Source organism: Rhinolophus hipposideros (assembly GCF_964194185.1).
Source record: "Rhinolophus hipposideros genome assembly, chromosome: 13".
Classification (NCBI taxonomy): domain Eukaryota; kingdom Metazoa; phylum Chordata; class Mammalia; order Chiroptera; family Rhinolophidae; genus Rhinolophus; species Rhinolophus hipposideros.
The window spans coordinates 70,211,282-70,222,974 of NC_138059.1; positions in this window are offsets into that span (position 1 = coordinate 70,211,282).

Genomic DNA, 11,693 nt, shown 5'->3' on the forward strand with positions numbered 1-11,693 from the left:
ATGTGGGAACTGAGACTTCTTCATGTAACTTGGCTGAGTTCGCGGAGCTGGTTGGAGACAGAGCCGTCCCAAATCTGCTCCATTTGGGCTCTAGAGCCCACGGTGGAGCCTCTGTGACAGAAATCTTTACGAATAATGTACAAATGGGTGCCAGGAGAGGACAGGGTCAAGTGGCCTCAGTATGGGGACCTCATGAAAGGTTTCTGGAGGTTGTGAATTCTGAATGGAGATCTCAGCAGGAGTTCAGCTGCGGAAGGCAGCATTCCCATTCCATTACAGTGTGAACAAAGCCAAGAGGAAAAGAGGGGAGGGAGAAAGAGAAAGAACAATGAACCAGAGACTGGGACAGCGGCTCAAGCCTGAAACGTGGATCCCTGATTCCTTTCTGTCTCATTTCCCACACCCTGTGCATAGGCCAGTCCTGTCAGCTGTACCCCTAAAATAAAGCCTGAATCCAGTCTGGCCACTCTGTGACTCACCTATGGACAAACCATTAAAACCCTGCAGTCAGGGGTGTCCGGCTTTCACGCTTGCTCAGGACTCCCTCTTCTCCTCCTAGCAGCAGGATATCAGATTTACACTCGCCACCCTCGGGACCACCCTCTGGCCACTTCCCACTGCATCCCAGACCTTTATGGCACGGGGTGACCTGGGCCCTGCTACCCTCTCTGGTGCCCACCTCACTGCCCCAGCCACACTGGCCTGTCTGTGCCCCAGCCAAGTTTCCTTCCACTTTAGAACAGTGTCTAGAACACAGCCATTCAGACAACTGCTGAGTGACAGAATGAGAGAGAACCACTGAGTGAGAGAACCTGCATGAGAACGTGTGAAAGCATGTGAGGGCACAAGGGAAACAGAAGAGAAGAGGGAGCAAGCAAGGGAAACAAATGAGAACAGGAGGCAGAATGGGGGGGGCAAAGCCAAGTGGAAATGTGACTGGAATCTGGGGGGGGGGGCAGCGTGGAGAAACAGGAGGTGGAGAGACTTAAAAGGGAGCTCTGCAACTAAACACAGTTCTCTTGGTTAGACTCCTACAAGGATCTTGACTTAAAATCCCAGGAGCAGCTCTAAGGTATATAAATTGCACATCACCTGCACAGTTTTGTTTGTTTTTCACTTTTCAGAGACAGATAAAAGAGCATCCAACCATAACGTCCTCCAGAGGAAATCTGCCTTCCTTTGTCATGCAATCACCATAACACCTGGCACAAAGCTTGTGCGTAAGTGAACTTTCGGGAAGCATGAGGGGAAATTATTCAGACCTCCAGGAGAGATATAAACTCCTCACTGGTCTCTGACCCTGAATGTGAAGAACCACTCTTAGGAAAATATTCATCAAGGATTTGGAATTTTTATTGTTGTACGAAAATGGGCACATTCTCACTACATCAAGTTATTACGTTTCTGTCTGAGAGAATTAATACCATCTGGAAAAAAATCCAAAATGAAGTCTTAAATTAGTGGTTGATATTTTGATAAACTGAACGTTATTTTTCATAAGACAGATAGGCCAGTATAAAATGTTTGAAGAATTTTTATATGCTGATGTCTTATAATTAGAGAAATGCAGTAGTTACTATTATGTTTACCCATAGACTCAATGAATTATGCAGAAAAGTCAACATGGAAACAATAGAATTTAAAGTGTATGAATTATAACCAATAAATATTAGGCGGGGAAGACAACATTCTCAGAATAATACAATGTAATACAAAAAATTGAAATAAGATATGAAAGTCAACTTCAAGAAAGAATTGTTAAAGGTTTACCAGTATCTTGTTACACGTTTTACAGTCTTCAATCAAAAGCCAATTATTGATAACCTGAAAATATTTTCTTAACTTATTATCTGAACTAGTTTTACCCAACTTAATATGACTGTTCTTTATAGCCTGAGATTGTTTGTCTCTGGATATTTTCTGAAGTTCCTATGACTTAATTTTCCAGGCATAATATTCAATGTATTTCAAACACACATACACACACACACTTGACACACGTGATCTGTGTAGTCACACAGGGACCCATGTTTAGAAGGGCTCCATGCTTGGTTTAATGCTCTGATGTCACTGTCTTTGAAATTCATAATTATTTTTGGACATAGGGACTCTCATTTTTGCTTTTCACTGGGCGTGCGCAAATTCCGTTACTGGTCATGTACACAACTTATTAAGCGACACATTGTAGATAGCAATGCATGTCTTCAAATGGTTTCAGTCTGGTGGGGAAAACAGATGTTAAATGTGTAATTTCAAGGATTAATATTATTATGAAAAGGAAAGAATAAGATGTCATTTCAAACCATGGATTTAATGCAATGTAGACAGAACTGTTTTAAAAATTAGTGAATCTAGGGTCCTGAAAAGGTTAATTTACCAGTCTAGTGGGAAAATAGCTATATAGATGGATAACCTATAATTTAAATCAGATCTGTTTGATTTTCAAGCCTGAGCTTGAGGATGAATTTTGTTTTAGCAAATGACTACTGAGCATCTTTTTACATGGTCCTGTTTTTTCTTGTTGCATTCCCAAATAAATCACAAATTTACCATGATGCTAAATTTACGTTGATAATATTTAACTCCGAATTTTGCAATTATATGCGTAACTGGTATATGTTTCTTCATATTATATTCAACTGAGCATGGCTTTTTGTCACATTTTCTTACCTTCATAATGGGATTTGGGGACTGTTTTCTAGAAAACGTAACTGTTTAAGCATTATATGAACTATTTATTTGTGGATTGTTGGCTAGAGTTCAATAATAAAGCATGGTTAATTTCATGCAATGAAGCTCAGAGATATGATGAGACTGCCAGTTTCAAGCATTATAAGAGGGAGAATAAAAAGGTTTCTTTTGAAGGCTGAATTCGAAATGGCCACATCAAAATATCAGGACCCCTGCTGGAAATGTGTATGTCAGTGTATTAATGATTACTTGAGCCATGGAAATGAATGAAATTACCCAACCTGCAACTTAGGAGAGGGAAGAGAGAGCTAACGTGAGAAGAACTTTTGAGACATGAACACCAGGTAGATGGAGAAATGGGTGCCCACCAACAAAATGACAAATAGTGGGCAGCAAAGTGGGAGAGTCAGAAGTCAGTGTCCCAGAAAGCAAAGGAGGATACAATTTCAAATTAGATTAAGCATTCATCATTTCCAGTTGTCACAAACAGGTTGAACAAGATGAGGACTAAAAAGTGTGTCCATGGAATTTGGCAGAGGAGAAACTGTGGTCCTCATAACAACAGTCTGAGAAAAGGGTAGATAGAAGCAATATTTCCAGTCTGTGGGGTATAAATGAAGATGCGAGTAAAAGGAGAGGAAACAACTTTTTAAAGATGTCTGATAAAGATAAAAAGACTAGGGTAATGGTTTGAAAAGCATGCAAAACATCACGGAAGTTTCTGTTTTCATGTATGAGAGGTACTAGACCATATTTATATACTAACTGATAAAATTAGGTTCTTCTGAAGAAGTAGGAAAGGATGAATCCAAGAAACCCAAGATATCTTTTTTTTTTCCTATGCTCTATTCATTTCTCTCTCCTCATTTCATTTCAGTCCTTAAATTCTGTAATTCTAACTAATCACGATCCACTGTGTGTCTGGTGCCTACATTTGCATCCCTTATTGAAATGTTCCTTGTAACACTCTCTCGTCTACCTCTGGATTGAGCACTGGCTAGTCGAAGAGAAAAAACGCTTCCCAAATTGCCTTTCAGAGGGAGCAACTGGGGCTTATGTAGTTTGTCTTGTCCATTGTATTTGTACATATTTGTACATTAATGGATATGTTGTTGGCATTCAGAAGGTATCGTTTATATACTAAATTTTAGACAGATTATGCTTTTCTCCACTGACTTTATAGATGACTAATGAAAAGATTACACCTATGACAGTTTTCTTCATGCAAATTATTTGAAGAAATGGAAAAATGTTTTCCTTGCTTGTCTCCAAGTCCCTGGACAGATTCCTTTAATATCATCCAGCTACTATGGGAAGATGTTGAGTTGTTCTTATGAGCTCTTAAAAAAACCATGATCCTGTCTTATTCAACTTGGAATTCTCTGAAGTCAACAGAATTCCTTTCATGATACAGATTCCACCAAGGGTGACTTGTGGAAAAGGGAGAAGTCAGAAGGCACACAGGTCTTGTCTTGTTCTCACAGAGAACCGGTGCTTCCGAAGATCCTGCGATAACATCAAGGAATGTTATAGCACCAACTACTGCTTGACCTTGAAATGCCGAAGGTTCTGGTAAGCTTGTCAAAATTCTCCTACTTAATGGATTTAGACTTTTTTCCCTTTTAAATATAAAAGGCTGGATGACCTATTTAAATATTTCTATTATTATATTAGAGAATTAGTCCAATCTGCCTCTGGTTCAGGCGCACCAGCTTTGTTTCAGCACATTCTAAGTGCCTTGGACTGTGAATGGACTCTCAGAATATCCACTGACTTGTGTATGACACGGCATGGTTAAGTGTATTGTAACAGTAATGAAGTCAATAAACCCTAATCTAAAAAGATCTAGTACTTTTCCTGAGCTCTTCCATTCCAGCCATGGCTCTGTGCCAGAACTGTGTCAATTAATAACTGGCCTCCTACAAGCCCAGAACTACTTAAGTCCTTGCCGTAAATTTTAATATATTAGCTGGCAGTGACAGATACACCTCAACGAGAAGAGCACAAAAATGGAAGTTTTCAGGAGACTGACACAGAGAGCTATCGAGTTTGGCATATCAAAGTGGAGTGTCATATGTTTCTTGAGTAACGTGCCCTATGAAATGGAGGTTACATGCTTTGATTTCCTTGTTTCTTTGACTATGTTGGCAGTTCTCACTAGTGTTTAACAAACAAATTTTCTTATCATGATCATGTCTTCCTCATTATATTTTTGTGACCAACACTTCTTTTCCTGATCTGTCCTGGATAAGACATTGTTTTTACCCGTGACATGTCATGTTTTCTATGTCTCGTTATTTCCCTCCTTTCAAAATGATATTCTGTGCCATTTCTGTTCTCCGAAACCTCTAAATGTTTACTCACATTAGAAAAGTTAGGATCCTTTTATTCTAATTTCAAAATAACCCATTTTATAACCTTTTCTATTCTAAAGTAAATTTTATGAAATTATTGCTGCTTACCAAATTCAAGTATGACCCTATGCATTAAGCTACTTGAATTTACTTTTTAAGCTTTTCAGTGTATATATCTTCACTCTATACACATGGTCTAAGTGACATACCATGAGACTTAGCCAAAAAACCAGACAAAAACAAATATTGTGTGCACTGGTACATGGATGATTTAAGAATGATCTGAGGTCAGAGGTTTTTGCAGGCATTCTCCAATAAAAGACAGATTTAAATAAGTGATTTTAAAGTAAAACCCATAAATAATGAAAACAAAACAGCAAAATTGAGGCCACATGGATGACTATCAAAGGTAAGAAAGATCAGAGACCTAACGAAATCTCAGGAGGTTGAATCTAGAAAAGTGCCGGGAGATATGGAATAGATCAAATTCATACTTTTGCTGATGTTGTTATTATAGCTGCGCTGTGTTATTCTTGATTGAGACTACTATCTTCCTTATCGCTTTAGTTTCTTCTAGGTCTTTTGTTGCCCTTAATAAAGATCTGACTTAATACAATTCCTCCTTTTCTTCCTTCGGCTACATCTTTATTGAACATTAAGCTGTAAAAGGAACTACCTATTTCTGCAGGTAGATCTCTTAGGCAGTTCTCTTTTGGTACTTTTCCTGTTATTTGGTACAGCTGGTTCAATATGCCATACCAGTAAATGCAAGGAAGTGGACCTTTGTTTTTCCATGATAGTATGTACCAGCGCCAACAGTGTGTGTTTCTGAAATACAGTGTTATGAAAGTAATGAGTTCCTTCCCACCCCCGCTGAAAAAGCACCAACAAAATTTTGTGTAGCTGTTTGTTCTGGCAGTGCCTGTTATGTTACTAGAAATAAAGGCCACATAGCAAAGACACAGGAGGTAATCAGTTCCCCTCTCACTGGCTTAGAAGACATTCTGCACAGCTTTTATCTGTTTACTCCAATATGTGTACTATATATGCTCTAGGAAGACATACAAGAAATGTCATGAGGATTGCTTCTACCATCCTGAAGTTCATGAATTGGGTTTATCTTTTTTCCTGGGAAGAGTTAAGGTCAGCGCATAAATGAGCTCAAGTCTCTCCCAACCCTAAATAACCCTTCTTTTAATTCAGCACATAGTTATCAAGTAATACTATGTGCCATACTCTGTTCTACCGTGTTTACCTGAAAATAAGACCTAGCTGGAAAATCAGTTCTAATGCATCTTTTGGAGCAAAAATTAAAATATAAGACCGGGTATTATATATTATATTATATTATTCCTGTTCTTATATAATAGTAAAATAAGACTGGGTCTCATATTACTTTTTGCTCCAAAAGACGCATTAGAGCTGACTGTCCAGCTAGGTCTTATATTTGTGGAAACACAGTAGGTGTGAGGGCTACATTAGTGAACCAAACAGACTAAAATAATTTCTGTTAAGTTGTGTTTCCACTCCAGGAGAGGAGACAGACAATAAACAATCAAAAAGTAAAAATTACATAAAATGTTAGAAATTTACTAAGGTCTATATACCCCAAGTACGGTCAGGGAGGTGGGGGGATTTGTGTATGTGGAGCAAAGAGGTGGGGTGGCAAAGAGTGTCTTGATTTTAAATAGGCTTCCGTGGGGAGGAGACATTGCATGAAGACTGAAGCAAGGGGACTGCGTGAGCCGCACAGATGTGTGTAAGAAAGCATCTTCCGGGGAGCGGAAAGCAGCGCCAAAGCGAATGCAGAGAACGCCTGTCTGTAGACTGAGCTGTCTGCTTTTCATTCCTCTCCCTGCTCCCTCCTTTCTTACATGCTGACTCATCCTGAGTAGTTTTCACTTCGTTTCCATGCCTGGTCAGCCTTCACCACACCCTGGCTTCTGTCTGCTGCCTGTTAGTCACCAGGGAGCTATTTGGCCACTTGATGATGTTCCTTCTCAAAGTGTGTTTTCAAAATTATGAAAGCAGATCGTGTAAAGGATAAATAGCTAGTAAATGGAGACAAGCGAAATTTAAAAAATTAAAACCACATCTAACCATGTGACATGACACTTGTGACAATCGTGTGTCTAATTTTTTAACCCAAATGAGATCATACTATATATATATTGTCCTGCAACATGCTTTGTTCTCAGTCACCTATCTTCACCTTTACATTTCAGTGAATTCTTCTCTAATACTCAGACAGTCAACGGTCCCAAATTGACCCCCAAACGTCCACTGCATTGAAGCTCTGGTTTCCTTCAGTAGCTCAGCAGAGAAGACAGCCAGAGCACCGGAAGTGCTCAGTTTCTAGGCCATTTCAGTGGTCAGAGGTGGAAAAACTGAGTTACATTTTCATAGTTCAGGTTTATTCACTTGTTCTTGTTTGTTTGTTTGTTCATTTAAAATGTTATCACTTTTATCTTTCACTGAAAATATTTAACTCCTCAATCATTAACTTAATTATTTTTTAACAACAGATATAAATAAGTTGCAAAATGTTGATACTAATATTACATTAAACAATATAACTACTAAGTGGATTTTAAAGTGTCTTCAGAGTTCTTTCTGTTCCTTGGATGACTCCCTCCAAGAATGTATATAATATCAAAATACTGTATCCCAAAGTCACTTAAAAATCAATCTTTTCTACTTATGGTTATTTTACCAATTTTTGTACATGAGAGGGTCCGTTGTTTCCACTGGTATTTTTTAAAATTTAGCTACACAGAAAAGCCTGCAGACGAAGTGCTGTGTGTTATGTTCTACCTCTTTATTCTTGTATCCTTTCCTCCCTCCCCCAATAAATAAAATTTCCCCCATACCAGAACATAAGACCTTTTCTGATCCTGGAAATAGCTGCATTACATACAAATGGCCCATTCTTTTCTTCAACCAGAACCCTCCTGCCAGCCGCTTGGTTTGGTTGCAGTCTTGCAAAAACATGTTGGGTACATTTCACCACTCAGTTTACTTGACATCTCAGGCCCATTGGACACTTACTCTTTCTTGGATTTTTTCCCCCTCCTATGTTTCCACTGACATCATTGTCCTGATTTTTGTCCTACAGACTTAAAGTCTTCCCTTCTCATTCTATGGGTTGAGTGCTTCTGCCAGTTTGTTGTAACTTTTCTATTCCTCAGGGCTCTGCCTTTGCCCCCTCTCAGGCTGCAGTCACTTCCGGAGTAACCTGGTCCACCCCGGTGCTGCCCACAGTTTATATTTCCGGCCTAGTCCTTCAGGCCTCACATTCCAACCGTGGTATCCAACAAGCTGGGGTGCATTTCTACCTGAGATATCTCAGACTCAACATGTACAACAAACACGTACTTATTTTCAACTCTAGTCTTCCCACCCCATATCCTTTCAGAATATATAGTTCAACTGTACATTTGATTTCCCAGGCCAGAAACCTAGGCATGATAAAATTAATCGCTAAACTCTATTTGATATTTGACACCAGTTGCTTGCTGCTAACTGTTCTCTTTCATCCATTCCTGCTGTCTTTCTTCAGCTCCTCTTTTTATCTCTCCTCAACTACACAACCTCCTTAAACGATGCTTTTGAAAAATAATTGACTATGTCACTCCCTGCTTAAAGCTTTCCAGGGGCTCCCTGTTTCCTAAGGGCAGCGTCCATACACACTCTGCATGGAATACAAGGTTTCTCATGACTGAGCGCCACCCTCCTGCCATCCGGTCACGCAGACGCCCCACCCAGCAACCTGGACCCTCAAACCATTAGGCCTTCAGCCTTGCCTGCGTCTGCACATGCTGTCCCGTCAGCCTGGTCTGCCCCTGTCCACTCCATCCTTCATGTTAAGCTCAGGTTTTATTTCCTGAGGGATGTTCTATCTCATATCTCTTGCGTGGACTAGGTTCTCATGTTATCAAGTGCTTATCAGCTATACTGGAATAGGTTTCATGATTTTCTCCCTAGAGTGTGAGATCCTTGAAGGTACTGACTTGGTTTATTTATGGCATCTTTTGAGCCCAGCTCAGTGGTGGTCTTGCTTTAGGCAATTGGTATAAGTTTGTCGGATGAATGAATGGCTATTTTTGCTGTTGCATGTGTTACACTATTAGGTTTGCACAGTTTCCTGAGGACAGACACCTCTCTTGCCTGTGGTTCTCTTCTCAATATTTCACACAGCCGGTAACCAATGTCATCTTAGAGATAGATGCGTGTATACATGCTGGTAATTTACTCATTAGCTCATAAGCAGGATTTAGATTAATCGGAATATTTCACTCCTCAGAAATTCTAGATACAGACAGACTCCATCTTTTAGACACATTCAATTGAGTCACATATTTGAACAATAAATCCACTATTACGATTTCATCATGCCAATCTGATATCAACAGTGAAAACTAGAATATTTGGCTATATTAAAAATGCAGTTTAAAAGGTCTTCGGACCTCACACAATCTAGACAGAAAGACACTATAAGGATGAAACAAGAATGTTTTTGAAATGGTCTCCAGACGGATTTAATGTCAACTAAATACATGTATTTGTGTGAGTTCTACACCTGACAATATGACGTGAGGAAAAAGCAGTGTGATGGGGAAGAGGACTGAGTTCAGTGTAAAATAGCTTCTTATGTCAAACACTTCTTATTTAACCATTTCCATGTATATACACTAGTAAATTGACAATGTTATTTTCGTTTTAAGACGTGCTTTAGTGACTTTATCCTCCTCCTATTCTTCCAAAAAAAACAAACTAAACCATCTGAAATGGCTGAGACTGGTTCTAGAAAGTATTTCGGAATCACTTGTTTTTATTTGCTAACATTTGATTTGCGAGAATTATTCAGTTATATCAATATTTATAATGACTAATCATGGTTTCTAGGCAGCATTGTAAATAGAATTTTGTAAGTATGTGTCTTGGCACCTGGAAGGTGATATTGCATAAACCGAGTCCATAAAATATGTTTTATGAAATGGTGTAGGTGTTGGTTTTGCTGTTGGTTTTGAAGTTTATTGGTATTTTGGAGCTGGTGATTTATAAACTACTTAACTTGAATGGGCAATAATTTGAAAACCATATTACACTTGTTGATGAAAAGATATTTGCACGGATTTGTAATTAATTTAGTTAAACTCTTCCATATTGTCCTACATATATTAAATACTTTCAAAGTATGAAATGTCACTTCTACTTCATTGTATTTTGGTAATGCTGATAGAACAAGGTCAGTCACAAGAAGAAACTGTTCTAACACTAACAATTTCTGTTGAAATAGACACACATTGAACAATATCAGTATCTGTATAATATTATATACCTTGATCACTAATACAAGGTATTTTGAATATTTTAACACTCTGGATATTTTATTTCCTGATTTTTTTCCCCTTCAAATGGCTATCTTGCAAATTTGTATACCTATTTTGTATTTGTGCTACCTTTCTTCCAAGTGTATTCTGGGACCCCCTCATAAAGTAGGTTGCAGAGCTACCTACTTTAAATTTGGGGGGGGTTTGATTGTGGGTTTGATTTTCAAACACAGTGAAAAAGCAATTTAGAAACAAACAGAATTATCAAATTCTTTTAAAAAAATAACTATGAACTTTGCAGGATTACAAACTGAAATGGCTCCAGGGGCCGGGTGGATGCTATAAGGTGAGTGCAGATAGCCCTATGCGGACAGCAGGGCCAAAAGGGAGAGCCTGGACCCTGTCTGACAGACACGAGAATGCAGGGACGACATTGCCCGGTTTTCCAATCTTGCAGGCACAACTGCAATTTTGCATATTTACTGGACCCTCCCAATTTTTAAATGTTAGCTCAGCTCTTTTGAGCACTTGCAGTATCTGCAATAACCCTTCATAGCACTTATACTCTATGTAAGCTCTTCTAAATGTTTCCATAAAGTCAGCTTTCTTTGAATGAATTCATCAGTTTCCCTCTCTAATTTATCAATAACATTACAGCAAAGACTAAGAGCAGAGAGGAAATATATCATATGGTCTTACCGTGTTTCCCTAAAAATAAGGCCTAGCCGGACCATCAGCTCTAATGCGTCTTTTGGAGCAAAAATTAATACAAGACCGGGTCTTATATAATGTAATATCACCTTATATAAGATATAAGACCCGGGCTTACAGTAAAATAAGACCCGGTCTTGTATTAATTTTTGCTCCAAAAGACGCATTAGAGCTGATGGTCCGGCTAAGGCCTTATTTTCGGGGAAACGGTGTATCAGTGAGTTCTTCCCCCATATAAAGCAGTAATTCTCCCCCTACTTCATGCCCGTATATTTTTCTCCATCTCATTTATCAACGTTTGACAGATAATATATTTACTTGTTTGCTCATTGCCTTTTCCACTATAACATAAACCCCATGAAGATACGATTTGTTCCTAATGCATACTTACTTCCTAGAACATTTATTGGCAAAGAGTAGGCCCTTAATAACTAGGCATGGAGTGCATGAATATTCCACAAATAATTGACTACCTGGGAGAAATAACTCAAGAATTAGGGACATGTCACTTTGACAAGAAAGGACAACCAGGACTACAGCCCAGCTGTAGGCAGGGCCCACACGGGGGCTGACTGCATGCCCTGCTTCCCCACTGCAGCAAACC